At 37.4% G+C, this 6,000-nt stretch overlaps 1 long non-coding RNA gene across 2 annotated transcripts in view; it reads right to left on the bottom strand.

Annotated features, from left to right (window-relative positions):
* Positions 1–1,658: 1,658 nt before the first annotated feature.
* Positions 1,659–6,000, bottom strand: part of LOC141377681 (uncharacterized) — a 17,712-nt gene continuing 13,370 nt past the window's right edge. For both annotated transcript variants that reach the window (XR_012390211.1, XR_012390212.1), the window contains exons 3-4: positions 2,154–2,255; positions 1,659–1,952 (exon numbers count right to left, since the gene is read on the bottom strand). This is a non-coding gene — a long non-coding RNA (uncharacterized lncRNA). The remainder of the gene's footprint in view (positions 1,953–2,153; positions 2,256–6,000) is intronic.

Raw genomic sequence — 6,000 nt, 5'->3', positions numbered from 1 at the left:
TTTTGTACTTACACATTTCATCCACCTGGATCATATGACAGCAGCCACATTGCTCCAGACTGCACACCACACACCAGCTGATTAGTGGAAAGGACACAGAGTGATGAAGCCAATTATGATATGGGGATGGTTGGGAGGCCATGATTGAAAGAGACCAGTGGGCAGATTTAGCCAAAATGCCAGGGTTAAACCCCTACTCTTTTTCAAAGGACATCCTGGGATTTATAACGACCACAGAGAATCAGGACCTCGGTTTAACGTGTCATCCAAGTCCCCGTCACTATACTGGGGCATTAGAACCCACACAGACCACAGGTTGGGCGCACCCTGCTCACTAACACCACTTCCGGCAGCAACCTAGCTTTCCCATGTGGTCTCTCATCCAGGTACTGACCGGGCGCAGCCCTGCGTAGCTTCAGTGGGTGACCATGTGAGTTGCAGAGAGCTCGCTGCCGAATTATTGTGAAAAGCGCTACAAATACAACTGGATTAAATTGAATGTTATTGTAACCTTATTGTGAAGTGTGACTGAAAAAGATATTGTAAAAATACTGGTTACTAGTTGCTGGACTTCCATAGTGAGAAAAATATTTGCTATGGAAGTGAACGTGTGTCAGCTATACCAGCATTCTTCAAAATATCTTCTTTTGTGTTCAACAGAAAAAAGAAACTAAAGTAGGATTTAAACAAGTTAATGGTTGAGTAAATGTACTTGAACTTCCTGTACTTCAGCAACTTCACTGGCTTCCTGTTAAGTCACGTATTGATTTTAAGACTCTGATTTTAACATGCTAAGCAGTGCATGGGCTAGCACCTGACTGCATTTGTGACCTGGTAACTTTGCCACTCCCACCCGCAGTCTTCGTTCTTCATCTGCAATTTTGCTGTATCAGCCACGCTGATCGTGGTGGTCGTGGTCGTGCGGTGGTCGTGCTTTTTCGTACAGTGCGCCTAAGTTATGGAATGGCCTACCCATCAGCATCAGGAATGATGTTTCTCTGGAATGTTTTAAGAAACTTCTCAAGACTCACCTTTTTATCATTGCTTTTAACTTAGATTGATTTTTTTTTTTTTTTGTTATTTTATCATCCAATTGTATTAAATTGTTCATATTTTATTGTGGTCTTTTTTTTTTTTACTATTTTTATTGTTCAGCTTTGTTTGCCTTGAATGCCTGTTAGTGCTTTGGGACTGTGAAAAGAGCATTATGAATAAAATGTATAATTATTATTATTATTAAATGCAGAGTTTGAATTTTTGGGTGTACTATCCCTTTAAAAAAAATCATTTACAAGTATTTTGAATGGTTACTTCATTAAAAAGGACGGCTATTTCCCTTTAGCAAATGGTTGAGTAAATGAAATTGTAGAATTTCGGGTGAACTATCCCTTTAAAAAAAATCATTTACAAGTATTTTGAATGGTTACTTCATTAAAAAGGATGGCTATTTCCCTTTAGCAAATGGTTTAGTAAATGAAATTGTAGAATTTCGGGTGAACTATCCCTGTAAAAAAATCATTTACAAGTATTTTGAATGGTTACTTCTTTAAAAAGTACGGCTATTTCCCCTTAGCGAATGGTTGAGTAAATGAAAGCAAAATTGTAGAATTTCGGGTGAACTATCCCTTTAAAAAATCATTTAGTAGTATTTTGAATTGCTACTTTATTATATAGGGCAACAAGGTGGCTCAGTGGTTAGCAGTCGCCTCACAAGTTCAGGTTCGAGTCCCTGCTGGGTCAGTTGACACTGTGGAGTTTGCATGTTCCTCAGGGTGCTCCAGCACAGTCCAAAGACATGTGGGATGAATTGAAAAAAACTAAATTGGTCGTGGTGTACAGTATGTGTATGAATACGTGTGTATGGATGTTTCCCAGTTCTGGGTTGCAGCTGGAAGGGCAGCCGTTGTGTAAAACATATGCTGGTGAGACGGTTCATTCTGCTCTGGCGACCCCTGATGAAGAAATGAACGATGAAGCGAATGAATGTACTTAGTTAAATCCTACAGTTATTTACCTTTAACAAAAGGAAGCAAATGAGTGAGTAAATAAAGGCAGAAATTTTCATTTTCTGAGTGAACTATCCCTTTTAAAAAATCCTTTAGAAATATTTGGGATTGTTACTTCACGGTACACTTTAGCAAATAGAAGCTTACTATGAAAGTGTTCCCGCAGCTCCACTATCAGGTGTTGTTCCTGCTGCTGTTCTCCTCTGTTCCCTGCAGGCAGGCTTTTGTCTTGGTTGTCAGCATCAAAACCTTCACAACAGAGAACAGGAGGAGGAAGAGCAAACATGAGCCTTTCAGATTGACTCTAGTACTAATATTGACCAGCTCGCTTCAGAAAACACAGGCGCGCGCGACTCCGCCACAGTAATGAAAGCCCCACAAAGACCATCGACATGGTTTATCAGCAACCTGAATTAGCGGCGTCTGTTCACCTTGATTGCAAGTGTTCATGTTTCACTTACACACACACACACACGCACACGCCACTGCACATGCAATCAGCCAGAAAATGGCACAAATAAAAGTTCAAGTTCGTGTGCTCAGTGGGTCTGAGTTCAATACTGAAAGACTCACAGAAATAAATAAAATAAAATAAAATATAAGATTGAAGGTGAAGGTTGACTTACCTGGTTAAATAAAGGTTATTATTAAAGATAAAGCTGAAGTTGGTGAGATCATAAATTACGTCATTTTAGACATTTAGACAATTATCTTGTTTATATGTAATCTGATTTATTTATTTTATTTAAATGTACATTTTTGGTAGGCTTTCATTTTAGTAGATCGTCATATATTAGCATTATTATTATTATTAATAATAATAATAATAATAATAATAATAATAAAAATACTTTTTATTAAAAAAAATTCTATGTATTCATTTTATTTTACCTCTCTCTAATAATCTTACAGTTCTCTATTATAAGTCTTGAGTATCTGGATTTATGTTAACATTTCTTGTAATGTTCAGTTACTTTTAATTATTAATAACAATAAAAAAATCATAAGAGGCTGCATTATCTCAATCACTATTCAAGTCTAATCGATTTCATGAGTGATTCATGTCTGTATGGTGGCAAAGTGGGTGGCACAATCACCTCACAGCAAGGAAGTCGCTAGTTCAAGCACCGTCTGGGTCAGTTGGCATTTCTGTGTGGAGTTTGCATGTTCTCCCTGTCTTCGCGTGGGTTTCCTCCGGGTGCTCCGGTTTCCCCCCACAAATCCAAAAAACATGTGCTGTAGGTGAATTGGGTTAGCTAAATTGTCTGTAGTCTATGGGTGTGAATGAGTGTTTATGGATGTTTCCCAGTGATGGGATGCAGCTGGAAGGGCATCCGCTGCATAAAACATATGCTGGATAAGTCAAAGGTTCATTCCGCTGTGGCGACCCTAGATTAATAATGGGACTAAGCTGGAAAGAAAATGAATAAATTAATAAATACACACACACACACACACACACACACATTTGTTTTTGTGAAAAGTGGGGACATTACATAGGTTTCCATTCATTTTATACTGTCCAAACCGTATATTATATTGCCCCCACACCTCACCCCTAAACCCAACCATCACAGGAGACTGTGTGCAGCTTTACTCTCTGATTAAACTCATTCTGTAGAATTTATAAGCATTTTTAGGACGTCACCAATGTCCTCATATTTCACCCCCTTTTTGTAATACCTGTGTCATACCCATGTCATTAGACAGATTTGTGTCCTGATTTGTCACAAAAACACATATACACACACACACTCTACCTGACGAAAGTCTTGTCGCCTATCCAAGTTCTAAGATCAACAAATAATAACTAGACTTCAAGCTGATTATTTGGTATCAGAAGTGGCTAAAATGAAAGACAAAGGCCTCTAGATTACGCTTATTTTACCAAAAAAACAGGAGTGTTGGCAGGTGTGATTCAGAATATACAGCAAACCTTTAATGTGTTCCTCATGATTTTTTGTTTAGTTTTTTTTATTCCATCTTTGGATTTTTATTACGTAAAGGACAAGGACGCAAGCCTCATTTTTAAAACCGCGTTCTCCAATCCCTCAGGTGGCACCAAAAACCCTCATTCATCTATAAGCGATGTCACCACATGGGCTCAGGACTACTTTTGTCAAGTACCACAATACGTAGTTACACCCACAAATGCCAGTTAAAACTGTACTGTGCCAAACGGAAGCCCTATGTTAACAGTGTCCAGTTGACTTCTCTAGGCTCTGAGGCATCTGGGATGGACCATCACACAGTGGAAACGTGTACTGTGGTCAGATAAGTTAGTATTTCAGGTATTTTTTTGGGAGAAATGGATGCTCCCGACCAAAGAAGAAAAGGATTGTTACCAGAAACAAGTTCAAAAGCAAGGCTCTGTCATGGTATGAGGTTGTGTCAGTGCCCTTGGCAAAGGTGACCCAGACTTCTGTGAAGGCACCATTAATGCTGAAAAGTACATCAAGATTTTGGCGCACAATATGCTGCCTTCTTTTCCAGGGACACCCATGCATATTTCAACAAGACAATACAAAACCACAGCACACACACATTACAGGTCCTGGCTGCGGAGGAAGAGAATACAGGTACTTGATTTGCCTGAAGTCCTGCCCGGACTCCAACAGAGAATGTGTGGTGCATTTTGAAGAGCAAAATGTGACATTATAGACCCCCATACTAATGCCCACCTTGTTTGCAGGAATAATAGGGCAAAATTGCACCTGAAACACTTCATCACCTGCTGTCTTCAGACCCTAAATGTATTTTAAGTGTTGTGAAAAGAAATGACAACATTCAAAGATGCTTTACTGGGCCAGCTTTTTGAAATGTGTTGCAAGAATCAAAACTGGAGTGTGTTTATTTTGAAAAAAGAAAAAGAAAAAAGAAAATAATGAGTAACACAATAAATAATGTTAATTGATTTTATCTGCAACAAAATTGAAGAAATACTTTATTTTATTATTTGTGTTTTCCATACTGTCCCAACTTTTTCTGATATAGGGAAGGAATATATTTTAATATTTTTTTAACAAATAAAATATATATTTTTAATTATAATAGTAGTAATAATAATAATAATAATAATAATAATAATAATACACATACTTGCATACGTACAGAGTAAATTAATTAAAAAATAATAAAGAACTTTTTGACCATTTTTGTACATTTTAAAATATATTTGCAAACATATTTGAAACTCATTTTATTTTCCATATAGGACAGACATTGCTAAATGTGAAGTTTTATGCTTCTTAGCAATGTTATGAAACTTCTAACCTTAGGTATGAGTATAATAATAGAGATGATTGCCATAGCGAACACTAGAAGTAGTCTGTGAGGAGAGATTCTGGTTTAGTGGAGCTGGAGGGAGGAACTGCACACATTTGTCCAGGTTAAAACCTCAGGGAGCCTCTAAGCTACGAGCAAGCTGTTCCTCTCTCTCAAACTGTTATCATGCTGCTGATAGGCTTTTAAGAAATGATAGCTCTTCCTGCACTTAAAATGGAAGTTGCTTTATTACCTCCTGAATAAATGAATGAATAAATAGGTAGTCAAAAGAACAAATTAAGAACGCGCTCCTGGGGTATGAAAGGAATGTTTATCTGTTGAGATATGGCGTTTGAGTTTGCACATGTTTTTCTTTTTGCAGACACTTGAAGGCTTACTTATAAGCCACTATTATTACATGGTTATTCAACACATTTTCAAATAGAAAAAAAAATAGTTCATAACTCTTATGAGTTGAAACACAATTATTTTTTTTATGGGACAACTAAATGATGACGCTCTCTGGCTCACACTACTTTATTTATGTACAAAATTGTACACTTTCATCACCCGTTTGCTAATACATTTTACTAAACTGCCATAGGCATTAGTGAATGAGTGAGCAGTTTCGAACACAGCTAGAGTCGTTCAACAGTTAGTAACATCAACATAAAGCACCCTGAAAACGGTGTATATTCGATTGAAGGAATCGTACACCCAAACCTAAAAA

This window comes from Danio rerio, chromosome 14 (assembly GCF_049306965.1).
Source record: "Danio rerio strain Tuebingen ecotype United States chromosome 14, GRCz12tu, whole genome shotgun sequence".
NCBI lineage: Eukaryota > Metazoa > Chordata > Actinopteri > Cypriniformes > Danionidae > Danio > Danio rerio.
This window is presented reverse-complemented; position numbering and strand designations above follow the sequence as displayed.